General features: G+C 47.2%; 1 pseudogene; it reads right to left on the bottom strand.

Moving 5' to 3' along the window:
• Positions 1–18,769: 18,769 nt before the first annotated feature.
• On the bottom strand, positions 18,770–21,997 carry LOC118729731 (annotated as a pseudogene).
• Between the last annotated feature and the right edge of the window lie 5,447 nt (positions 21,998–27,444).

Genomic DNA, 27,444 nt, shown 5'->3' with positions numbered 1-27,444 from the left:
TGGGTGTGTGAGAGATGAATACTGAATATTTGTTAAGACATTGGTAATCAATCGTTTACAGTTGTACTCCGTGAACGTCCAAGGAGAAAAACATTGTACTAGAGGAAATATTATGGGCTGAATCCATGTGTTAAGTCCTAGCCCCGGGTCCTCAGAATGTGATTGTGTTTGAAGACCTTTCAACAGCAAATTAAACTAAAGTGGGGTCCTCAGAATGGGCAACAACCCACTGAGAATGTCTTCACGAGAAGAGGACTTGGGCCACAGACAGAAACCCCACACACGTGCCCGCACAGAGAGACGACCATTGGAACACACAGCTAGAAAGCGGCCACTCGCAAGCCAAGGAGGGACCACTGAGGAAACCAGCCCTGCCAGCACGCCCAGCCTCCAGAACTGCGAGGAGATAAAGGCCTGTGGATGCAGCCCCCCAGACTGGTGCTTCGTCATGGCAGACTAACGCAGACAACCCGGCCATCTCCTAGTTGGCGCTTTGGGACAGGCTGGAAAAGCGTTAACGGCCACGGCGATACTGTTCTGCAAAATTTACTCTGGACATGTGTTCATTCAAATTTGTTAGTGATGATTGATTGATTGATTGATTGATGATTGATTTTTACAGAGAGGAAGGGAGAGGGATAGAGAGCCAGAAACATCGATGAGAGAGAGACACTGACCAGCTGCCTTCTGCACACCCTCTCCTGGGGATGTGCCCACATCCAAGGTACATGCCCTCGACCAGAATCGAACCTGGGACCCTTCAGTCCTCAGGCTGATGCTCTATCCACTGGTCAGGGCTATTTGATAGTGATTCAATGTCATGGATTGACAAGCACTCACTTTCACTACCTTTGCACTGACTCTCACAAATCCATCACAGACAGGCCACCGTGCCCACCCCCGCTGTCCCCCTAATGCTGTGCCCTGAGGTGGCCTTTACGGGGTCAGTGTGGCCAGGCCAGAACTGTGCATCCTGGAGAAGCTGAGCAGCATCTGGAGGCAGAGGCGGATGGCAGCCATGGTGGAGGCAGAGGCGGTTGGCAGCCATGGTGGAGGCAGAGGCGGATGGCAGCCATGGTGGAGGCAGAGGCTGGCGTGTGTGGATCAGCAGGTTCCTCCTATTGGTCTGGGCAGCAGCTCGGCCTAGAGTTCGTCCGTGGCTTCTTCGCTTCTCGGAATCCTGGCAGGTGTGAAACCCCACGGCAAAGGGCCCCGCTCTCCTGCAGGCCGCCTCCACCATCGCAGGCGGGGGCTGGAGGCATGAGAGATTGACGGGAGTCACGTGAGTTCCATGGGTCTCCAGTTGCTGTTTGCTCTTATCACACCTCTTCACGCCCATGGTGCCCTCAGGAAGCCAGCCCATCCTGTGACCAGGACCCAAGTCTTGACCCAGGGACAGCAGGTGCGCAGGCCGCTCGGTCAGCGCCCATAGTCAATACACTCTAATCCCGAGTAGAAATGCCTTGTTTCTCCTGGAATGGTTTTGTTTCTCTGATCCAGCTTTCACTGCCGCTGTAATAAAAGCTGAAAGGTATGCGAAGGCGCTGGGACTGGCCTTGAGGTCACAGGAGGAAACAGCACTGGCATCTGAAGGAGGGGGCACCGTTATGTGGTGATGGGGGGGTGGGCGTCAGCCACACTGGCAGCACGGTGACTGGGGAAAGAGAAAGCAGTGAACTGTGAGCCAGCTAAGGACGCCGCCAGGCCCAGAGCAGGAAGTGCACCTGGCCTCGTCCAGCTGCCACAGTGAAAGGAGAGGGGAAGATAAGCTAAAGAGCAAACAGTTAACGATAAAGGCGACAGGACCTGCAGTTTAAAAATAAAACAGTTTCTCATTCTCAGGTGGCAAACAAAGGCTTCTGAATCTGGTTCCAGTGAAGATGGAGTGAGCAGATGCCATGGTCTCTCTCCCGCTGGTGACATCTAAAAACACTGTTCAGCCCTAGCCGGTGTGGTTCAGTGGACAGAGCATCAGCCTGTGGACTGAAGGGTCCCGGGTTCAATTCTGGTCAAGGGCACGTACCTCAGTTGCAGGCTCCTCCCCAGCCTGGACCCTGATTGGGGACCATGCAGGAGGCAACGAAACGATATGTTTCTCTCACATGGATATTTCTCTATCTTCCCCTCTCTTCCCTTCTCTCTAAAAATCAATGGAAAAATATCCTTGCATGAGGATTAAAAAATTAATTAAATAAAAATACTGTTAATGCCGAGACAGGTTTGGCTCAATGGATAGAGTGTCGGCTTGGGGACTGAAGGGTCCCAGATTCGATTCCGGTCAAGGGCATGTACCTTGGTTGTGGGCACATCCCCAGTAGGGGGTGTGCAAGAGGCAGCTGATCGATGACTCTCATCGATGTTTCTAACTCTCTATTCCTCTCCCTTCCTCTCTGTACAAAATCAATAAAATATATATATTTTTAAAAATACTGTTAAGCCCTGCTGATGTGGCTCAATGGTTCAGCATTGAACTATGAACCTAGAGGTCACTGTTTGATTCCATCAGGGCACATGCCTGAGGCTAGATCTCCAGTAGGAAGTGTGCAGGAGGCAGCCAATCTATGATGTTTCTCTCTCATCATGTTTCTATTTCTTCCTCATCCCTTTCCCTTCCTCTCTTTCTAAAAAAAATAAATAAATAAAATAAATCACTAAAACATATTTTTATTTTTTTTACATTGTTTATTAAATTATTATCTGTGTACATATTTTAACATTGCACTAAAACATATTTAAAATAAAAAAAAAACACTGTTCAGAATCCAAAATGCTACTAATAACGACTCTGAAAGGAAATAAAAGGAAAGCAAAGCCAGTTGGAAAGGGATACCAATACTTTGAGAAAGGTCGTTAAGATGGTGGGTGGGGCTTGGCATAGACTCGGAACCACCTGGAACTCAGGACTCCTGAAGCTGTGCAGAGAAAGAGCCCGGGGAACCTCTGTGCTCAGAGGGATGGGACAGGCTCATGAGGAAAACCTGTCTTCAGTCCACCCAAACGCACAGCTCTGAGGTGTGGAGCTCAGGGAGAGGGTGAGGGTGTTTTGCACGTGGAAGGCCTGTGAGTTGCTGAGGCCAGAGGGTAGGCTGTAGCTGACTGCATCACCCCAAGATGGCCAGCACAGTATCTCCCGTCCCACAGGCGGTTTCCTGGCTTCTTCTTTGGCTCCACTCCCAAATTTACAGAAGGAAAGGCAGAGGAAGGGAAGGGGAGGGTAAGGGTGAAGGCTCATTTGTCCCTGATTAGCTAAGTGCCCCTGGGCAAACTACAAAGGTCACCTAATGAGATCCCCTTCGCTGAGTGAATGGAGAAACCCGGACAGGTTCCATAGCCTAAAATATCAAAGGTGTGGCTAGTGGTAATGCCAAGACAAGAACCCCTATTCTTTCCGATCCCCCTATAGGGCTTCTATTGCCCTAGCACCAGACTATTGCTACAGGAAAGTGTTAATTTAAATAGAAGAAGCACCATGTCCCCTGTCACCAAGGGCCAGCAGGAGGGCTGTGGTCAAGGAAAGTGCTGTCCATACAGGGCAGGCACACGGGCCAAAGGGCCTCGGCACTCATCACATTTAAAGACCGGGGCTTGCCCTAGCCAGTTTGGCTCAGTGGATAGAGCACCAGCCTGCAGACCAAAAGGTCCTGGTTTTGATTCTGGTCAAGAGCATGTACCTCGGTTGCAGGTTCCTCCCTTGCCTGGGCCCTGGTCAGGACGTGTGCAGGAGGCAACCCATCGATGTGTTTCTCTCATTTTGATGTTTCTCTCCGTCTTTCCCTCTTTAAAAAAAAAAAAAAAAAAAAAAAATCAATGGGAAAAAACACCCTCAGGTGAGGATTAAAAAAATAAAAAATGAAGACCAGGACTCTGCTTTGCTGACCGAAACCCCAGGATGGGTGGCATCATACCAGCTGTCCCTGGAACCTGCACTAGATAAACCAGGATCTGGGGTCCGCTTGGTAAGGGGGCAGGTCTTTCAAAGGCCATTGCTCCATCCTCAGCAGGCCCTCCGCGATCCAGGTGCCTCCGGGGCAGTGCGCTGAGCATGACATCAGAGCATGACCCCCGGGGAGGGGTCTCAGTGACTGTCACTTACATCCCTCCCCCTCCCCCTCTGCTGAGTTCCTGCTTGAGAAGGTGGCAGTCAGCCATCCCCTTCCAATTTACAGTCATCCTTCCCTAGATGAAGTGAGCACAGTGGATTGTCTTTCTCCAGATGAATAACACTGACTGTGCTCAGCCTCAGATAAGCTCGTACAGATGTCCTGGTGTACATAACACTGATTGGCTCAGGGCATCTCCGCCTCCTTAGTCAATAATTTGCCGGCCTTGCTTTAGTCTGCCTCTCTGTATTCTCTTTCGCTCCATTCTCTTCTAGTTGCAGTGCTGCTGGGGAAAACAGTGGGCCCGGATTCCCCGACCATGGAATTCTGTTTCTCGGGTTGCAAATCCCTGACCCTTAACCCCCATCCTAGAGAAGGTGCAGCTGGAGCTCAGGTGGAGCCGGAAGTAGGGCCAGTGTCCAGGGTGTTCCTTCCGTAGCGGACCTGAGGCCGGAACAGCATTAGGCTAATCACAGTCCATTAGGCCGTTGTGTGGAGTCCACTTGGCTGTGGGCCATGTTAGGGCCCTGCAATCCAGAGGTCAGGGGCGAGCAGCAAAAGGAGGAAAGAGGGGGAGGGGGAGAGAGCAGAAAAGGGGGGAGGGAGGAAAAGGAAAAGGGGAAGAGAAGAAGAGAGGGAGAGGAGCAGGAAGAGAGGGTGAGAGAAGGGGAGCAAGGGGAAGAAGGGGAGAGAAGGAGAGAAAGGGAAAGGGAGAGAAGGGAAGAGGGTAGAAGGGGAGAGAGGAGGAGAGGAAGAAGGGAGAGGGTGAGAGAGGGAGAAGGAAGAGGAGGAGAGGGAGAGAGTGGGAAAGGGAGAGAGGATAAGAAGGAGCGAGGGAGAGAGGGGGAGAGGGAGAGATGGGGAGAGAGGGGGGGAGAGAGGGAGTAAGAAACTTCCTTTGTTCAGGGATTAACTATCTCAGATACAGTATCCTACCCTTGCCGTGGCCACGCCTATTCTGGCCACTGGCTGGCTCCCAGCTGTGACTGACAGGTAAGCATGTCAATCAGACCTTACTGGGCATGTGTCTATTGTCCAGTCCCTTCCCCAAAAGGTTTGGGGGCACAGACCTGTGAGTGCTAACTGCAGCTTCCTGGCAGAGCTGTATAAAGGGCGTGCCTCCATTACCTAGTCTCCTCTTACTGCTTCCCTGTTAGATAATAACCAGGTTATTACAGCAGTATCACCGGAGGTTAGCTTCATCTTAAAGTTGTGAGGGTCTTAATGTTACCCTGTGCTGACTACAGTACCTGCCAATACCAATGCCCAGTGACTAGTCCGGGTGCCAGCCAAAGAATCCTCAAGGACCATATTTTGAGAAATCCGGACATTTGGCATCTATTACAGTTGCTCATGTAATGCTTTTACCCGATGGCACACGGGGCTGGTTTTGCTGCACTGAAGCACCCTTCCGTATAACTCTCTAGTTATTCTCACCTCTTAGTCCATTTTCCATTTCTTTTTTTTTCTTTTTAATATATTTTATTGATGTTTTTACAGAGAGGAAGAGAGAGGGATAGAGAGTTAGAAACATCGATGAGAGAGAGTCATCGATCAGCTGCCTCTTGCACACCCCCTACTGGGGATATGCCCGAAGCCAAGGTACATGCCCCTGACCGGAATCGAACCTGGGTCCCTTCAGTCCCCAAGCCGACGCTCCATCCATTGAGCCAAACCGGTCTCGGCTGTGCGGATCCTTTTCATGCTAACGGAGGGAAGGGCAGCAGGGATGTTCTCAATATACGTTCCTTTATTTAATGAGCAACTTCGTTAGTAGTTACAGTTTGTCACGTGACCTGCCTTTTCACAAGCAGGAGTAGGTGCATGGCAAGCCAACCTTTGTGCCTGCCTGGAGGGGAGAGAGGAGACCGCACGGTCCCTTTAATGAGAGGTCCCGGGCCGCTGCAGGAGGCAGGCCATTGTGCTCCCGGGCGGGGGCCTCCCGCCTCACAGGCCCCGGTTCACGGGGGCCAGGGCGCGTCTGCAGTTGCTGGAAGGTGTGGAGAGTTCGCTTTGAATAAAGGATGTTCTCCAGCTCCTGGGAGAGCCCGCAGCTCTTGGGCCCCTGGAGCTGCTTCAGACCAAAGCAAACATTCTGCACTTCCAGGAACGGGAAGGCCCACCTGTCAGCGGAATGTGAAATATTTCTCCAATTAAGCCCCGGGCCTACAGAGGCCGTTTGTTTTTGTTTCCTTTTTAATCCTCACCCCGTGCATGCTTATTGATTTTAGAAGGAGGGGAGGGGAGGGGAGGGGAGGGAGAGAGAAACATCGGGGCCTGCTGCCCTTGAGACACGCCCCTACCAGGGATCCCACTCCCTGACCCTTCAGCGAACAGGATGACCTCCAACCAGCAGAGCCAGTCCCGCCTGGCCAGCGTGAGCTTTGGATGTGAGAAGGCAGAGGTCAGCGGCGTTACTAAGAAAAGAAAGAAAAGAAAAGGCTGATCTGGGATGACGGAGCGCTGCCCCGGGGCAGCTGCAGCGCTCTCTGCGCATCTGCGCCAGGAAACACCTGCGCGCAGCGGCGGGCGCCCTCCCTCCCGCCGGGCAGGAGAAGTCTGGGGGTCTTTCTTGCTGTTGCTAACGGTCAGGAAGGGGGCTGGAGCCGTGTCTCCGTGAAGCTGCCTTTTGGAGACTGATTTTAAGCTGTTTGTTGATAAGACTCAGAAGGAACCTTGAACCTCCCCCATTTCCTGCCCACGGAAGTCAGAGAAGCCTGCGTCAGGGACGGCGCCCTCAGCCTGGTCTGAGGGAGCGTGGGGCACGGAGGCCTTACCAGGAGTCTGTGGTAGACACCCCTGCCCCATTGCTACCAAGAACCTGCCTCCATAGGAGTGAGGGCGCCGTCAACCACTCGTTCTCGCTTCTGAGATCTAATCCCGCCCTTCACCCCCACCCCACCCTCTCCTCCTCATCCAAACTGTCAGTAGCCAACGTTGCCTCCCTGTCTCTGGAGCTTGCTGGCATGTGTGCATGTATTAAAAATCGACTTCCTCCTGTTCATCTGCCTCTGCTCCTTTGACTATTAGCCCAGAGAGAACTAAGAAGGCGGGAGGAGAAGTATTGTTTTCAGCCCCACAGTGTATATCTAGAAGAAGTGGTATACATGATGGACAGATGACGTGAGTTGGGTGAGTTAGATAGTGCACCTCGTAGCTTTTATAACATTTTAACTTCTGGGGGGATTTCCTTTACAAAACCCCGCCAGCCGGGAGCCACTGACCTTTTCTTCTCTCTGCATCTGACCCCTCTGAGCCTCTTTCCAGTGAGGTCCCTGGTCTGGGGGAGATACAGGAGGAACCACACTGCCAGGCAGGCCTCTTCTCTTCAGCTCCTTTTTATTGCAAACTTTTTCCTCCTCCCACACAGGTGAGGGTGTGTGCATAACCGTACGCGAAAACTTTGTGTGTCTGCACTGAGCAAAGTGACGAAGCATTAGCACTGTCCCGGTTCTGAGTGTGCGGCATCAGCAAGTCCTTCCATTCACCATCCCTCAGAAAAGGTGAGGTTCTGTGTCTTCCCGCCCGGTCCTCCTGGCAGTGCCTCCCTCCAGTCTCTCCTGGGAGCTCAGGTGGACGACTGGTCCTCCAAGACTGCCCCTGAGTGGAACCGAGATGCGAAGGCACGGTTTTTGAGTGTGGGATTTCCCACTCAGGACTTCCCAGCTCATTCCTGTCCACCGCGGTGGTGGTGGTGGGGTGGGGGGCGTGGGCCGCTCGCTGGCTAACACGGTGCGGCTAGTGCCCGCAGCTGGCCCGTCTGAGCTGTTTCTGAAGCTCAGAGCCGCTGTGACTCATCCCTCCCGCAGTCCGTTAGCTTCCCACTCCTCTCCCTGGCCCAGCTACTCCTCTCGCTCTGACTCCTACAAGCCCACTTATTTTCAGGTTGGCTCAATAACCATGACATTCAAACCCAGCCTGCTCCACGCACAGCCTGCTGAGAAAACACCCAGTGCAGGTGGAGGGTCCGCACAGAAATAACGCCCATGGACTGGGGGCTGCCTTCTTGGACGGTGGCAGCCAGAAAGAGCTGCTGATAGAGACAGCTCGGGCTCTGGGCCGTGTGCCATCCTGCCCAATTGAATTAAGGGTATGCAGTCATCCCGGTCGGTGGATGTCAGGAAGTCACTCCGGGTTTTAATTGAATTCGCAGGCTCCTGCATGATTGGGAACATAGACGTTGGTGCCTAAGCTGGATGGAGCTGGTAATGACAAGCTTGAGTGGTTTTCTATCATAAAGTAGTGACGCTCGAACTTACTCTCCCTAGGACACTCCCAGGACCTGTGGCCAAAGCCACAAAAGGAAAGTTAAAAAAAACAAAAAACATTTTCAGAGGAAGTGTAGGTCCTTCCTGCACAGTTCCAACCACCAGCGCAATCACACAGGCGGTGAGCACGTGAGGGGCTGCAGCTGGAGTGAGAGAAGCCGAGCGTTTGGTGCAAAGTCCCCGCAGCCAAGGAGCAATAGCACCAATCCTTCCCGTCCCTCCGGGAGCTCAGAGGTCTCCAGTCCCGCAGCCATTTCAGGGTTTGCGCCTTTACCCAGTCTGAGTCCAAGGATCTAGAAGCCCCAATACCTCCAAAGGGGAAGTTATCCCAGAGACTCACTCCACGGTATTTGCTGAGGGCCTGCCGAGGTTCAGCTCTTCCACACAGGAGTTATAACAACAGTTGCCTTGGAAATCAGCCCAATACAATGAACCGTTGGCCTGTCAGTGGGAGCCCAGAGATACAGATTCAACATGCGCCTGAATTAAAAAGAGAACCCATTTCCTATGTTGTGATTTTTTTTTTTCTCAATTCCTTGGCTTTAAAAGGTAGACCAATATGGACTACGGCCTTGCACTGTATACAGAGCTCTGGGCATCTCCATGTAACTGTCAATGGCTGCTCACCGAGATGTCGATCAAAGCAGCTCTTCAGTCTCATGGTGAAAGCCTGTGTGTCAAATACTGGTCTGTATGTCTGCTGGTGGTGGTCCTTCAGCCAGATCCAAACCCATGAGTCATCCTTACCTCCTTCTACTCTCCTACTACCCGATCTCATCACCTTACTTTTAAACATCACTCAAACAATACAGCAGTGATCTCTCCCGCAGACGCTGTACTAGGCATTCATAGGTGGGCAGTATTACTGTCACCCCATTTTACAGATGAACAAAAAGGCCTACAGAGGTTAAACAACTTGCCCAAGAGCAACCAACTCGTACATGGCAAAGCCAATTATTCAAGCTCAGGTCTGTCTGATTCCCCAGAGGAGGGTCCTACATTCTGTGCCTCTGACATAGCAATCACTGCCTAGTGTAAGCCTCATTCCTTCTTCAGTCTTTTCACTGGTTTTCTGTCATCACTCTTTTTCCCAGTTCCTTTTTTTTTTTTTTTAAGTGTATAGAGGCATAGTATGTAAAAATAAAATGTACCCCTTTTAAGCACAGTTTGATGAGTTTTGACAAATGGATATGGTTGTGTGACCACCATAATCAAGACACAGAACTTCTCCATCACCCCACAAAGCTCCTCTTGGGCTTTTACCTTCCCCTGCTTCCCGGCCTTGGCAAGCCCCGTTCTGATTGTTCCTCTGCAGTTTGCCTTCTAAAGATTGTAGTGTGAATGGAATAACATCATTTGTAACCTTTGGTATCTGGCTACTTCACTTAGCATAAAGCTTTTTATTCCATCCATGTTGTTGTGGGCATCCATAGTCAGCCTTTTACGGCTGCATGCTACTCCTTAGCATGGATATATCCCTGCAGGCTTATCTATTCACAGGCCTTTGAGTGTTCCTAGTTTGGGGCTACTATAAATAAAGCTTCTAGAAACATTCACCTGTAGATCTTTGTGTGAACAGGTCCTCCTTTATCTTGGTTAAATAAATACATAGGAATAGGGCTATACACATACAGAAAATGTATGTGTATGCTTGCGTTTATGAGAATTTTTCATACAAACCAACAATGAATGACAATTCCAGCTGCTTGATATCATTATGGACAGAGATTTTTGCTCATGAAGATGCCACCAATACTAAAAATCTTTATTGGCAACACAATCTTACATGGATCACAGAGGCAAGAGCACGTCCTCTCTACTCTGTCCTCTGCGTGCTCCGATGCAGGCTCGTGGAGCGTTGCTTCAAAGGAGAATTGGAATAAGGCAGTAAGTAGCCTTTCTCATCTGGAGGTACCTAGCAGTCTGCACAGCACCTACAAGACACTCCCTGGTGCCTACTCAAAAACTTCATCCAAGAAAATCAAGTGCTGCTGAATGTGTGACTCATCTATTAATTAATACAAAGGCCTCTAAACTACAGTATTCTCATTGTTGCCATTGTTGATATGATCATCATCACTGACAAAGAGCCAGTGTGGCGTGTTAAGCAACCCTCTCCGTGTCTTTGTCTTCCTCCTTTTATGGATGAGATCTCCTCTTCTCCAAAACCCGTGCCCCCCATGCACACAGGATACCAGCCCGGCCTTGCCTGCCCACTCCAGGAGTCTCTGTCAGTTCCTCCTACGTTCTGTATCCATCTGTCCTCTCCCCTCATCAGCAGATAAACACGCTGTAGCATATCCCCCCTCAATAAATAAAAAAAATCCCCTTCTAGATATGGCCCCTTTCTTTGCTCCCCTTTATGGCATAACTCCTGGGAGAAGAATGGCAGAAGGTCGGGAATTATTAGGGCTGAGGGTTGTGAATATGTGTATTATTCTTACTACTTTTTTAATGTAAAAAAGTTTATTGAGTTATAATTGATACGGTAAGCTGTAGGCATTTCATATGTATAATGGGCATATGCAAATACCCATGAAACCATCACAACCACCACCACATTCAATAATTAGCATATTCATCATGCTCGAAAGTTGCCTCATGCCCCTTTGAAATCCCTCCTTCTTACCCTGCCAACCGCTGACTTGCTTCCTGTTGCATAAGTTCATTTGCATTTTCTGGAATTTTTATAAACGAAATCATTCAATACGCACTCTCTTTCTTTTTGGTCTGGCTCCTTTCACACAGCATAATTTTGAGATCCCTGCATGTTGCAGCACGCATGAATGGTTCATTCCTTCTTATTGCTGAGTATTATTCATCCCACAGTGTGTTTACCCAGTCACCTGCTGATGGACGCTGGGTTATTTCTAAATTGGGACTATTACAGTAAAGCTGCTGAGCATTCGTGCACAAGTCTTTGTATAAACACATGCTTTCACTTATCCTGGGTAAATATCTAGAACGGAATCCCTGGGTCATATGGCAGGTGTACCTTTAAAATGTTAAGAAACTGCAAAACTGTTTTCCAGGGTGTTTGTATGATTCGACATTCCCACTAGCAGTGTATGAAAGTTCCGGATCTTGCTGAAACCAGTTTGGCTCAGTGGACAGAGCGTCAGTCTGCAGAATGAAAGGTCCCAGGTTCGATTCCGGTCAAGGGCATGTATGTTGGTTGTGGGCACATCCCCAGTAGGGGGTGTGCAGGAGGCAGCTGGTCGATGCTTCTCTCTCATGGATGTTTCTAGCTTTCTATCCTCTCCCTTCCCCTCTGTAAAAAATCAATAAAATATATTTTAAAAATAAAAAGCCACACTTCTTTAAAAAAAAAAAAAAGGGGGAGGGGGGGAGAAAGTTTCGTGTCTTCCACATCCCCATCAGCATTTGATATGTAGTCAAGACTTTACATTTCAGCAGTTGGGGCTTCTCATTGTGGTTTTAATTTGCATGTTCCTGCAGACAATGCAGTTGAACATGTTTTCATGTCTTATTTGCCATCCATGAGCTTTCCTTGGTGAAGCACCTGTTCAAATGTTTTGCCCATTTTAAAAAAATTTTTTTATTGTTGAGTTTCATGTCTGATGAAGGATACAAGTCCTTCATCAAACATGATTTATGAATATTAATATTTTCTCTCAGTTTTTTCATTCTCTTAACAGTGCTCCACAGGACAAAAGGTTTTAGTTTGATAATTCCAATTTATTGATATTTTAAGTGTGTAGTGCTTTTGGTGTTAGAGCTAAGAAATCTTTGCCAAACTCAATGTCATAAGTGCTTTCACCTATATTTTCTTCTAGACCTTTTATAATTTTAGGTTTGTTATTTAAGCCTATAATCTACTCGAGTCCATTTTTGTATATTGTGTATTGTGTTGGGGTTTTGTTTTGTTTTGTGGGGGTTTTTTGGCATAGGGATATATAATGTTGTAGCAGTACTGACTGAAAGATAATCCTTTCTCTACAGAATTCCCTTTGCACCTGAAAATCAATTGTCTATATGTGGAGATAAGTCTGATCTCTCCATTCCATTCCACTGACCTATTTGTCTGTCTTTGTAACAATGTCATACCATCATGATTACTGTAACTTTATCATAATAAATCTTGATGTCAGGTAGCATTAGGCCTTCAACTTCATTCTTACCCCACCATCAGTTTTCAGGATTCCTCTCTATTCACACTCCTTCCTTCACTCATTTCATTCAGTCCCAAGACATTGAATATCACCTGTACATTTACTTATATTTCAGCTCTGACCTTTTTCAGATTTACACAAGCATGTATTTTTATTTGACATCTCCATAAGGATTACTAATAGGCACCTCAAATAGCATGTCCGAAAGCAAATTCTTGATTTCTGTCCCCTAACCTCTCTCTTTCCTCATGCCCCATTTCAGTAAATGGCAACAGTGTTCATTCTGTGGCCTATGTCAAAACATAGTTACTGTTAGTTTGTCTCTTTTGCTCACACCCTATGTATAATCCATCTGCAAATCTGGGGAGTCACATCTTCAAAATCCACTACTCCTACAAATTCTATAGCTCATTCTGTACCAAGCCAACCTCATCCTTCAGCTGGACTGTTAAAGCAGTCTCTTCACTGGTTTATCCATAATATGTTCTCCCCATAATAGCCATAGTGTTACTCTTAAAAACGTAAGTAATCCTGACTGGCATTTTTTTTTTTTTTTTTTTTTTTTGCAGAAATTTATGAGGTGATCCTGAAATTCACATGGAATTTCAAGGGATTCTAAATATCCAAAACATGCTGGGACTGGTTTGGCTCAGTGGATAGTGTTGGCCTGCGGATTGAAAGGTCCTGGGTTCGCCGAAGCCGGTTTGGCTCAGTGGTAGAGCGTCGGTCTGCGGACTGAAAGGTCCCAGGTTCGATTCCGGTCAAGGGCATGTACCTTGGTTGCGGGCACATCCCCAGTAGGGGGTGTGCAAGAGGCAGCTGGTCGATGTTTCTCTCTCATCGACGTTTCTGGCTCTCTATCTCTCTCTCTTCCTCTCTGTGAAAAATCAATAAAATATATTTTAAAAAAAAAGGTCCCAGGTTCGATTCTGGTCAAGGGCATGTACCTTGGTTGCAGGCACATCCCCGGTAGGGGGTGTGCAAGAGGCAGCTGATCGATGATTCTCTCTCATCGATGTTTCTAACTCTCTATCCCTCTCTCTTCCTCTCTGTGAAAAATCAATAAAATATATTTTATTAAAAAAAAAAAAGAAAGAAAGAAAGAAAGAAAATGGAGGATTTAGCCCCAGCCATTTTGAATAAATAAATATAAAAATAAATAAATATCCAAAACAATCTTGAGAAAGAACAAAGTTGGAAGACTCATACTTCCCAATTTCAAAACATACTACAAAGCTACACTTTTCAAGACTGTGATAATGGCATGAGGATGTAGCTTAATATTATAGAATAAAAATGCAGACATCTATGGTCAATTGCTTTTCAACAATGCTGCTCATATAATGCAATGGGGAAAATAGTGTTTTTAATAAATGATGCTGGGACAAGTGGATACACAGGTGTAAAATAATGCATTCGGACCCTACCTCACACCATTTACAAAAAAAAAATAACTCAAAATGGATCAAAGATTTAAATATAAGAACTAAAACTGTAAAAGTCTTAGAAGGAAATGTAGGTGTAAATCTTCACATCCGTAGGTTAGGCAATGGTTTCTTAGATAGGATACCAAAAGAACAACCAATTAAAGAAAAAATAAGTTGGATCTACTCAACATTAAAAACTTGTGCTACAATAAACACTATCAAGGCAGTGAAAAGACAACCTATAGAATGGAGGGGGGAAAATCTGCAAAGATACAATCAATGCCATTTGTGGCAGCCAAACCCAAGGACAGATGAAGTCTGGGAAACAAATAACAAAAAAAAAAACAACACAAAAAACACAACAACAATTAGAGCCAGACAGACCCAAGATAAAAGTAAAGCAGAAAATCCCAAATAATCATTTGATGCACCTGAAAAGCTGATGAATATTTTGCTGAAACCCTCCCCTAAGATTCTCACCCACAGACAAGAGGTAAGACCCTCAAGATAAACAACACCAGCTCAGGTTTGCTTTAGAGCACATGTGTCAAACACAAGGCCCGCGGGCCAAATCCGTCCCGCCAGGCCTTGCAATGTGGCCCGCACCGCGCTGTCATCACTGCCCTCCGCTGCATTTCCATCACAATGACAGTTTATGACTGTTCAGTAAACCATTCGGCCCGCGATTTAGGCTGGATTTTAGATTTTGGACCCTTCTCTGATTGAGTTCGACACCCCTACTTTAGAGCATGGCCAGGCCCCTTCTCGGGCATGCACTTTTTACTTCCTCCTAAACCCTGAGGGTCCCCATGAGACTGGCAACCAGGGAGCAGCGTGCAGCAGCAGCTCATCCTGTGCTTACTCCCTGACCCTATCTCCAGTGAGCTAACTGCAGCTCCACCTTGGCTCACTTCTTTCCTAGAATGTTTCTAGGGAGCCAGGGCAGAGCACCACCCAGGCTCTCCCCTGTTGCTTCTTCGACTCTAAGTCCTTCCTTTGTTTCACTGCCCCCAGGTTTGTTCAATGTTCTCTCAAAATCACCTGGACTCACTTTGTGAAACCTTTCCTGCAAGACGTCAAGAACCCACACACCACGTGCCAGCCGGGGACAGATCCACTCTGGACAGGTCCACATTGGGTAACAAAAAGTCCGAGGCTATGAAACAAGGTTAATATCAGAGGCTGAGGCTTCCATCTCTGCCAGATGCTTTAACTATCAGAAAGGATACAGATTTGGATACCCCACCATTAAAATAAAGCAACGTTATATGTGGAGTCTTACTCTAATTTATCCTAGGCTATTCCTATTAGGCAAGGATTCATCAAGATACTGTAATGCCTTGGACAGGTAATCAATTAGTCTCAATTTGGCATTGAATTAAATCGACAACAATTATCCTTAATTTGAAAAATAATAAATTTGAAAGTACTGTTTTCTTTATTATGAATATATCTAAAACATAATACACAGGAAAACAGAGAGTAATTCTGCTTAAATCAGTATTTTTTCCACCTGGGAAACAGAGCACTGAACAATGAGCCTTTTATGATCCCATCACTAATGTTTAGACAAGAAATTATCTTGTAATCTTAAAGGAAGATCAAGGTCACCACTGTTTCCCACAAAAGTCCAGCCATCCTAAATTGGATGACACAAAAACAAATGTTACTCCAAATTTCACATTCCTCTCTAGGTGAAGAAATGGCCTTAGGTAAAAGAAAAAAAAGAAAAAAAAAAAAAAAAAAAGAACTGCTAAAAGCATCTACCATTCTTAAACATAACAATAGAATTAAAAATCAAGAAACAAAAACAGAACTCAGAACATAGAAGCCAATTGTCTATTTTTTACAATCTGCCCACACCTTAAATAAACATGAAACATTACAACTAGAGTTAGTCAGATACTACAGGAAGCAGAAAGACTAAAACCAAAACCTCAAATATCCGGCCTTCATCTTTCTTCTACATGAAATCTACTTTGCTTCCTGCCTGTATTTCCTCACAAAAAGTTAAAATCAGATATGATGTTATATAATGACCAGGTCCATGCTATCTTTATAAAAATGAAGTGTTTTTCTGATAAGCACATAATCCACACATCAGAAAAATGATGGCCCTCGCCAGTTTGGCTCAGTGGGTAGAGCATCTGCCTGCAGACTGAAGGTTCCAGGGTTTGATTCCTGTCAGGGGCACATGCCTGGGTTGTGGGCTCAATCCCCAGTAGGGAGCGTGTAGGAGGCAGCCGATCAATGATTCTCTCTCATCACTGATGTTTCTCTCTTTCCCTTTCCCTTCCTCTCTGAAATAAATAAAAATATTTTTTTTTAGAAAAAGAAAAATTGTTTTATCAGAGGGGATGAAACAAAAAAATTGTTTGTACCTATATACAAGCAAGAAGATATATATAAGGTTCAATGTGAGTGTATATTCCTCTAGACTTTAAAAAGAAAAATGCCTGGTCCTAACTGGTTTGGCTCAGTGGATAGAGCATTGGCCTTCAGACTGAAGGGTCCAGGTTTTGATTCCGGTTAAGGGCATGTACCTTAGTTGCAGGCACCTCCCCAGTAGGGGGTGTGCAGGAGGCAGCTGACTGAAGTTTCTCTCTCATTGATGTTTCTCTCTATCCCTCTCCCTTCTTCTCTGTAAATATCAGAGTTGAAAGATCATACAACAGGGATCCCAGGCCGAACGAAAGCCAAGTACAACACTGCAAGGACAATCGTCCAAGGACGCGTGCCTGGGCTTCCGGGGGGGGGGGGGGGGGGGGATATCTTCCAATTCCCCACCAGGTGTCTTCCGGGGACAGAGGGTGGGGTGAGGGAGAAAACAAAGTCCACCACTCCAATCCAGGCCGGGTACCAGCCTATTTCACCCCTGGGAGGGATTTCGGACAACTTCAAGGACAAGCGCGAACCACCGGTGCTGAGCCTGCCTGAACGGCGGCGCAGCGGCCCCTCTCCCGGTTCAGAAAAAGCAAAAAGTGTGCACCGCAGAGAACTCCACAGCCGTGTCGTGCCCTTTTGGAGACAGAAAACAAACAAGCTACTCCCCAGAGCTTCCCCCGCGGCCACAGACCCCGCCCACCTGAGCTTTCCCAGGATTCGCTGAGCCGCAATTACCCAAGAAGCTCGCGGCAGGAAGTACAGCTACGCCGAGGGCAGTGCGAAGCATCCTGGGACTTGTAGTCCGCCTTCGGAATGCGCAGGCGCAGCGGGGAAGGCACTTGGGAGCAGAGCCCCACGGGAAATTGTAGTTTTCCCATCAATTACATAATCTGTTTTAAGGATGTCAGAAGTCAGGTGGTGCATTTAGGAGATGTCTTGTTTCAGACAACCAGGGGGCTCTCCGTGAATGCCTGTCGGACGGGAAGACTTGGTTTGAGACTGGTGTGCGTGCACACAGCCTTCTTTCAACTAGACCTGAGATGGATGGAGTCAGCCCCCACGTGGAGAGTGGGCAAAGGACAAGCCACACAGTCTGCTTGTAAACAGGACTATGGAACCATGAGGAAATACTGTAGAATCAAGGAAAGGAATCCTTCCGAAGGCTCAGAAAAAGAACAGATGTCAGTATCATTCACCTCATGAATCAGAAGGGTATTTTTGAGAAATTTTGACCTCTTCAGGAAGGATACCAAAAAATGATGTAGATGGCCAGCAGGCTAGTGAAAGTAGAGCACTGTCTGGAAGAATATGCAGTAAATGTTAAGCAAATTCTTTGAATGAGAGGTTACTTTGTTTCACCCTTTTATGTAGTTTCTGAAATGTTTGCAAGGGCTAAGTGTTCTTTTTGGGAATAAAATACTTTGAATGTGAAGAAAAGTATAAAGAGCAATTTAACACCCTGGAATCTACCACAAAGCTTCATCATGTTTAATTGAGGTCTTTCCTTCCATTTTTCTTCCTCCTATCTTCCTTCCCTCTCTCTTTCTTTCCTGCATTCTAAAATAAAAATAATTACAGGGGAGGTAAATCCCTTTATAAATATGTAGTCCTTTTTCTTCTGCAGAGAACTATACTTATTTATCTATCTATATATATATACATGTATATGTCTATATATATATATATATATATATATATATATATATATACTTTCTGCAGAATAGTTGTGTACATGTCTGTGTATATCTACATATATATGTGTACATATTGGGATTTTCAAATAATGTTATATGTACTGTACATACCATTCTACAATGTGCTTTTTCCACTGCTCTGCAACCTGCTTTTTTTTAGATTTATCAAAAAACACAATATTTGTAGTTCTAAATCATTCATTTTAACTTCTCTATACTATTGCATTGTATGACAATGATAGTGTAATTATCTAACTTGATAAAGGATATTTACCCCATTGCAAGTGTACTGTTATGACATTCTTAAACAAATATGCAATGTTTCTCTAGGGTATTTATGGGTGAGTGAAATTGCCAGGTCTTGGCAGTATACCTATTTTCAGCTTCACCAGATGCTGCCAATTGCTCTACAAAGTGGTTGAACCTCTTTCAACGCTACCAACATTCCAGCAATAAACAATGTGTAAGTTTTGACTTGCTCACCCTTCTGAGGAGCAGGATGAAATCTTGTGCCATCTCACCCTGAACATGATCATCGCTTTGCCCAGTGTCTCTATCTGTAGCTGCTTCCCGCCTATTAGTTAGTAGCCGCTGCAGTGATCAGATTCACTGTCACGTCACCTTAGGTTGTGTTCAGGTGACCCTTATTTTCCTTAATAATGGCCCCCAAATGCCAGAGCAGTGATGCTGGCAATCCAGATGTACCAAAAAGAAGCTGTTCAAAGTTGTTTATTAGGTGAGAATTTTACAAGCATTATTATATTAGCGGTAACAGTGGGACTGGAGAATATGGCACCTTCTCCAAACTGCACTGGCGAGACCCACCAATAGTGTGTTAGAACTTGTGGCCCTTCCCAAGGCCACGGCTGTTGCATCTCCCTGTTCTTATGCACTGGTTTGGTGACCCCTTGGGTGTCAAGATTTCTTCTGAAAGCCATATGGATTGGGTCAATCAGGACAACCTCAAAGAATTTGTAGGTGGAACCTTCACCAACCCAGGAAGAATTCAGGACTCGGCCTCACAGTGGCATCCAGCTTGCTCCTGGGCAACAAACTGAGGACTTTGAGCAAACTTCAGCTGGTTAACCCCCTGATGGACAGGCTTGCCTTAGGCATAGGGCGTTTTTGGCCACCACGAATCCAACCTATGACATAACCTTGCTTGGCCTTGTATCCCAGCTGGGATGCTTTGTCCGGCCAGGTTGCGGGGAGGGGGGAGGGGAGAGGGGGGAAGGTGTGGGGAGAAGGAAGGGTGCGGGGAGAGGCTGTGGAGTGCAGAATGCTGGCGGCTCTGCCAGCAGCGCACCCAGAGAAGGAAGCACATGACATCAGACTGCTTCTTCCTCCATAGCTCCTGAATGTTCGCTCAGCGCCCACCTTGGTTCACCTGGTGGCTGCAGCCAGGGGGAAAGGAAGAGCCAGGGGACCTTTTCTTTTTAAAAAAAAAAAAAAAAAAAAATGTATTTTATTGATTTTTTTTTTACAGAGAGGAAGGGAGAGGGATAGAGAGCTAGAAACATCAATGAGAGAGAAACATCTACCAGCTGTCTCCTGCACGCCCCACACTGGGGATGTGCCCGCAACCAAGGTACATGCCCTTGACCGGAATTGAACCTGGGACCCTTCAGTCCACAGGCCAACTCTCTTAGGGGTGTCGAACTCAATCAGAGAAGGGGCCAAAATCTAAAATCCAGCCTAAATCGCGGGCCGAATGGTTTACTGAATGGTCATAAACTGTCATTGTGATGGAAACGCAGCGGAGTGCAGTGATGACAGCGCGGTGAGGGCCACATTGCAAGGCCTGGCGGGACGGATTTGGCCCGAGGGCCTTGTGTTTGACACATGTGCTATCCACTTAGCCATACCAGTTAAGGCACCAGGGAACCTTTTCTTTTCAGTTTATAATGTAAAGACCAGGTGATGCTAGTTTTGGGGGTGAGTGAGGAGGACCTGGGGATACATTGTTGTGTTTTGTCTAAATTTATATGTAGTTGAAATTCTTCATAATAAAAGCTATAAACTATCCTCCCCCTCTCCCCCCGCCTGCTCTCTATCTATCAGTCTGTCTCTATTTCGCTTGGTGGTTCAATTTGTTCATTAGAGTCCCCAGATGAGAATGTTGGGAGGGTGTGGAGGGATTGAAAAAGAAAAGAGGAAGTAAACTCATGGACAAAAGTGTGGTGATTGAGGAGGACAGGGACGGGTGGAGGTGGAAGAGGGCATGGGGGGGGGGGGATAAATGATGATGAAAAAAATAAAATAATAAAAGATATAAACTAAAAGGAATTTAAAAATTAAAAAGAAAAAACAAGTAATAACCAGGAATGTTTCCTCCTTTTATGAATCTCCCTATTGCTAAGGTCTTTCATGTATTGTAGGTCTTTAATCCACTGTGAATTGATTTTTGTCTATGGATTCGATTTCTGATATGTATTTTTACATTGCTAAATTGGTTCTTTCCCTTTGCCATTCAATTTCTGTGGTTGCCACTTTAACCTCCACAGTCCACCTTTACTTTTCTTCTAAACTTTCTTCTCTTCTCCTAAAATTCATCTTTGCCTAAAACAGGCCCATCTTCCTCTGCTTTCCCTTCCACATCCCCTACCATCCCGGACAGCCATGTCCTCCGGTGCCCCCGGCCCCGTCTGCAGCCAGCATGCTCGCTGGGAACACCTTCACAAGCAATATTCTGAGATTCAACCCTCAGGTAACAATCTTCCTGCTTTTAGTCATTCATACGCTTTCATTCACAGAAATGTTGAGTCAAGCACCTTCTAATGACTGACCTAGATAATATCCCTAGGTTTTTCAAGATAATAGAAAGTTTATTTTAGGGACAACTGTGAATCATCACAGAAGCTAATGAACTTGGGAATTCTAGAAAATTACTCAAGCCTATAAAAGCCAGTTTCCAAGATGTCTCTTGCCTAGTTCAAGGTCACAAAGACTGGAACATGGTGGGAAATGACACCCATCCCTCATTCGCCTGATGTCTGAATAATTATGAGTTTTAAATCAAGCTAATGGGTTGTTAATTGAAAAATGTTCTTAACCGAAAGGTCCCAGGTTCAATCCCCAGTATGGGGCATGCAGGAGGCAGCCAATCAATGATTCTCTGTCATCGTTGATGTTTCTCTCTCTCTCCCTCTCCCTTCCTCTCTGAAATCAATAAAAGTATATTTTAGGAAGGAAAGAAGGAAGGGAGGGAGGGAGGGAGGGAGGGAGGGAGGGAGGGAGGGAGGAAGGAAGGAAGGAAGGAAGGAAGGAAGGAAGGAAGGAAGGAAGGAAGGAAGAAAGGGAAGGGGGGGAAGGAAAGGGGAAGGGGAAGGGGAAGGAAAGGGAAGGAGGGAGGGAGAGAGGGAAGGAAGGAAGAAACTGGGTTCCAAACTTCTCTCATGCCTGACCACTCCATCTTTTTAAAATATAAAATGTTCTCTTCTCCTAACTTCCCAAAGGCTGTGGTTGAATGCGGAATTCTCAGACTCCTCGGTACAATACCGTGGTGACAGAGGGATACAGGCCCAACCCCGGGCCAGCACCCTCCCTTTCACTCTGCTCCTCGCCTGAGGAGCCTCCCACCCCGGGTGGATCCCGAAGCCCCAGGCTGCCTCTGGCCACGCCGTCACCGCTTCCCTCTGAGCAAGCACAGCCCGCCCTTTGAAGGCGAGCCCACGGGAGACGCCATGCAGCCAGGGCCGCTAGGACAGGGGCTGGTACCGGAGTGTGGCCTGGAACAGAGGTGCGAGGTCCAGGAAGGAAGGGGTGCCATCAGGGGAAGGCCAGAGAGGTGCTCTCTGAGGCACAGGGAACAGGCAGCGGTCCTCGTGGCCACGTCACCGGCTCAAACCTCTCAGCCCACCGCCCGCCTCCGTCTCAGCCGCAGCGGGCAGCTCCCTGGAAGTGCCGTTTCCTGGTGCTGCCAGCATCCCACCTCACACTCAAGCTCTGCCCAGGGCACCTCCACCATTGTAGGATTCCTCCTACCGCCATAGCCGCCACCCGCCCACACACAGGCACACACACACACACACTCACACACACACACACACACACACACACACACACACACACACACACACACACACTCACACACACATACACACTAACACACACACACATACTCACACACACACTCACACACACACACTAACACACACACACATACACACACACACACTCACACACACACACACACACATACACACACACACACTCACACACACTCACACACTCACACACACACACACACACACTCACACACACACACACACACACTCACACACACTCACACACACTCACACACTCACACACACACTCACACACACACACTCACACACACTCACACACACTAACACACACACACAAGCACACTCACACACATAGGCACACACTAACACACACACAGGCACACACAAGCATGCACACACAAGCACGTGCACACACAAACACACAAGCACACACACAAGCACGCACACAAGCACGCACGCACACACAGGCACACACTAACACACACACACTAACATACACGCACACAAGCACACACGCACGCACATGCACACACTAACACACACAAGCAGGCACACACACACACACACACACACACACACATACACGAAGCCCAAAAAAACTCTCAATGCATACAGGACAGGAGCAGGCAGGCAAACGCTCAAGCCTACCACTGTTCCACACAGGCAGTTCTGGAAAGCTTTTAAGATCCTGGCAGAAAACAAGCCCACTGCCCACAGCAGCAGCCTCCCTAACACACCCCGCCCCGCCCTGTCCTCCTTGCCTCTCCCGCCCCTGCCATCTGCTCTCACATCCTGGAGTCACTTCCCAAACAGAACCCAGCCCCAGGCCCCGGCCCTGTGTGAGGGCTCTGGGAGGAAGAAAGGGACAGACGGGGACGTGACAGTCCACCTCCCGGCACAGTCTCCCGGGTGTCCTCCATCTACAGCCACTTAGGAACCTCTTTGCCAAAACCGGTGTGGCTCAGTGGATAGAGCGTCGGTCTGCGGACTGAAGGGTCCCGGGTTCGATTCCGGTCAAGGGCATGTCCCTTGGTAGCGGGCACATCCCCAGTGGGGAGGTGTGCAGGAGGCAGCTGATGGATGTTTCTAGCTCTCTACCAGGGGTCTTCAAACTACGGCCCGCGGGCCACATGCGGCCCGCAGAGGAGTCTGATCCGGCCCGCCAGGTGTTTTGGGCAGTGAGCGCAGCCGAGGTGTTACAGTAGGAATTAGTAGTTCATATAGTCCGGCCCTCCAGCTCTCTGAGGGACCGTGATCTGGCCCCCACTTTAAAAAGTTTGAGGACCCCTGATCCCTCTCCCTTCCTCTCTGTAAAAAATCAATAAAATATATTATAAAAAATAAATAAATAAAAGAACTTCCTGGTGGGGAAAGTGTCCTCCACACATTTGTTAGGGGTTGGTTTGTTGTTTTAATCTGAGAAGGTGATCCCTTTGCTCTTTCCTCCATTTTAACATCCAAATTCCCTTTATGAAATCTGTGTTAATGGTTAAAATTTCCCGAATTAACTGTGGCCTGTCGGGAGGCAGGCTGGGGAAGCTGCTGATGGGACACGAACAAGGAAGGAAAGCAGACCAGACGCAAAGAGCGTTTACCCATTTTGACAACAAAGATTACAGTGAACGAGGAAAATTGCAAACAGCCCCTGTTGACCTTTGGCTGAGGACGGTGTCTACCAGATTGCCCCAGACAACCCCCATGTCAAACTGCTGACATGGGATTCATAAACATTCCTCTAAGTCAGGCCGTTTCCCAGACTGAAAACGGAGTCACAGACCGTCCATAGCCACGCACAGGCCATGGACCACTTTCTGTGGCCAGGGTTTCAGGCTGGGCCTCCTGCCGGCTCCGAGCTCCCAGGTCCTGGAGGCCTATGGGAAGGAGCCCTTGGACAGGCCAGCGAGCACCACTCCCCCCTCTGCAGAAGGCCCCTCGGAGCTGGCTTCTCCTGGCCTCTGGAACCACCTCGTTCCGCACCAGCTTTTCCTGCCAGGCTCTGAAGGAGGACCCCGGCACCGACTTTGGCCCTTCTGGGAGGGAGCCTGCTACTCCTGGGCCGGCTTGCCTTGGCTCATCAAGCTTCCTTGTGTTTAATTTCTGGGTAAGTTCTTGAGAACTGAAGCAGGAAGAAAATTAAAAGAGAAAGGCAGCCCTAACCGGTTTGGCTCAGTGGATAGAGTGTCGGCCTGCGGACTGAAAGGTCCCAGGTTCGATTCCGGTCAAGGGCATGTACCTTGGTTTCAGGCACATTCCCAGTACGGGGTGTGCAAGAGGCAGCTGATTGATGTTTCTCTCTCATTGATGTTTCTAGCTCTCTGTCCCTCTCCCTTCTTCTCTATAAAAAAAAAATCAACAAAATATATTTTCTTAGAGTGAGAAAGGCAAATTTAAAAAAGAAAGAAAAGGAGTCTGGCTGGCATGGCTCAGTGGTTGAGTGTCAACCTATGAATCACGGTTTGATTCCCAATCAGGGCACAGGCCTGGGTTGAAGGCTCCATCACCGGTGAGAGGCATGCAGAAGGCAGCCAATCAGAGAGTCTCTCTCATCATTGATGTTTCTACTGCTCTTCCTCTCCCGTCCTCTCTGAAATCAATAAAAATATTTTTAAAAAAGAGAAAGAAAAAAAGGAAGGAAACAGTGTCACCATGCAATGAGAGAGGCCTGATTGGGGCCAAGGGCCTCTGCTTCCAGGCACCTAATTCTACTCTGAGGCTTCAGCCACTCCTGACCTGCAGGTGAGGCTGGCTGTCTACTATTTATCTTCACACTTTGCAAACCAAAATCAAGCCCTAACTGGTTTGGCTCGGTGGATAGAGCATCGGCCTGCAGACTAAAAGGTCCCATGTTCGATTCCGGTCAAGGGCATGTACCTTGGTTGCAGGCACATCCCCAGTGGGGAGTATGCAGGAGGCAGCTGATTGATATTTTTAACTCTCTATCCTTCTCCCTTCCTCTCTGTAAAAAAAATCAATAAAATACATTTTTTTTAAAATCAAGGTGGGTGGCGGAGAGAGGACCAACCTGGGAGCATTAACCTTAGAGCTGGAAGGAGCCTTAGACTAAGCCCTCACTGAGACTCTGCAGTGGGATTGCAGCCTAAGATAATGTATTGGGTTTTCCTATAGATTTGGAAAAATTAAAGCCCCAAATGGTGGCTATTTAATAATGTTTCCAACGAGCCAGGGATCCTTTTGTACCATAAGACTGGCGCAAAGCCATCCTGTGAGACCTGGACTCCTGGCATTGATTTCACCATCTGTGCTGACCCCCAGTGGTGGAGGTAAGAGGGACATGCAGGAGGGGTTTGCATCCAGGAAACACATTTACGGACAAGAGAATAGACAATGGACCCTCTTTATGATCAAGGCTATGATACCTCGTAGGTTAGGCCTCCTCTTCAGAAATTAGAATGTCATCCCTCAGGTCACAAATAAACACCTTTCATGTGCAAGCACTGAAAAATCAAATTTTAACTTCCAGATTAAAAAATAATAATAATAAAAAGCCCTCACCGGTTTGGCTCAGTGGATAGGACATCCGCCTGCAGACAGAAAGGTCCCGGGTTCGATTCCGGTCAAGGGCATGTACCTTGGTTGCGGGCAGATCCCCAGTAGGGGGTGTGCAAGAGGCAGCTGATCGATGACTCTCTCTCATCGATGTTTCTAACTCTCTATCTCTCTCCCTTCCTCTCTGTACAAAATCAATAAAATATATTTTTAAAAAATAGGTCCAATTACAAATTAAGAGAATGGTTGGAAGTAAGGTTAATAAAGCAAATGAAAAGAACTTAGCAAGCAGCACTGTGAAGAGGAAATACCAGTAAATGTGGGGACCTGGGCTCTGGGTGTCTTTGTTGTTCAAAATGGAAGATGGAAGAGAGGCTATAGCAATGATCTGAATACATTCACAAATTTCAGTAAAAAGGAAACTGAAACATATTCATCCTTAGTAGATGAACAAAAGCAATAATGCTTTATATTTGGGCAACTTTGGTTAAAAGGAGGGAAGCACACCTTCTTCTAAGCATTCAGCTTCTACCCTACAAGTGTTTGGGTGCTTTTTCCTGCAGCGAGGACCGGTTGAAGTGCAGGTGTCTAACAGCAGATTGCTCCGTGGCTAGCACACCAATCTCTCAGTTGCTAGTTATCTCTGCATTTTTCCACCGAGTAGGAAAGGGAAACTACAACTGTTAGTTAAGAGAAGTTAGACTAGTGTGTTAACCCATAACATTTGGGGACCTTTGTTTTTTCACCTTTGGCTGCTTAACTGTCACACATTGCATCTCCTGTGAAAGACACTTATAGTACGGGGACTTTCCCTTAGTGCCTTGTGGCACATGAGAACAGATTCTCCATTTAGAAGCATTTAAATATTTGGTACGTTAACAAGACAATAAGGAAAAAACTGGTATCTTTTAGTTCCTGAAGACAAGACCACAGTGACAGCGACTAGGTCAAGATACGGCATCTGGCCCTAGCTGATTCGGCCTGCAGACTGAAGGGTCCCAGGTTTGATTCCGGTCAAGGGCACATGCCCAGATTGCGGGCTTGATCCCTATTAGGAGGCATGCAGGAAGCAGCTGATCAATGATTCTCTCTCACCATTGATGTTTCTATCTCTCTCTCCCTCTCCCTTCCTCTCTGAAATATATATGTACATGTATATAGGAAGAATAATTAAAAAAAAAAAAAAAAAGAGATGGCATCTAGAGAGAGTCAGTAATAGACTTTGAGAGTGAATCCTCTATACTTCCCTGTCATGACTTATGGACCAGACCAGAGCAGTGGTTGGCAAACTCATTAGTCAACAGAGCCAAATGTCAACAGTACAATGATTGACATTTTTTTTACATTTTTTAAATTAAATTATTATCTGTGTACATATTTTCACATTGCCCCCACCTCCCATACATACCCTCCCTCCCCAGAGTTTTATGTCCATTGGTTGTACTTATATGCATGACATTTCTTTTGAGAGCAGAAAACTGATTTCTGCCCATGGGCCACGAAGTTTCAATCGCACTGTACGTGAGCGCCTGCACGCAGTGTTTTGTGGAAGAGCCACTCTCAGAGGGCCAAAGAGCTGCATGTGGCTCGCGAGTCGCAGTTTGCTGACCACTGTACCAGAAAGATAGAGTGGAGCAGAGGAGCCAAATAACAAACACGGTGTGTGTGTGGTCACTGTTGTGTGCTGCAGGTACTGGTCATGGTCCCTACACCTGACTTCTTATTGACAACAGGTAGGCTGAACAATGTCTCCTTGCAGATTTCCGTGGATCATTCCAGTTGTTTCAGGATGAACTTACCTGCGGTTCAGGAAGACTGTTGAACAACTTGGGAACACAGGTGGGTGGAAATTTGTTCCTTGGCAGGCCCAGGTCAGAGGAGCCGGCCTGTCCTTTGTCCTTG

The sequence above is a fragment of the Pipistrellus kuhlii genome, unplaced genomic scaffold (genome assembly GCF_014108245.1).
Source record: "Pipistrellus kuhlii isolate mPipKuh1 unplaced genomic scaffold, mPipKuh1.p scaffold_m20_p_3, whole genome shotgun sequence".
Classification (NCBI taxonomy): domain Eukaryota; kingdom Metazoa; phylum Chordata; class Mammalia; order Chiroptera; family Vespertilionidae; genus Pipistrellus; species Pipistrellus kuhlii.
This window is presented reverse-complemented; position numbering and strand designations above follow the sequence as displayed.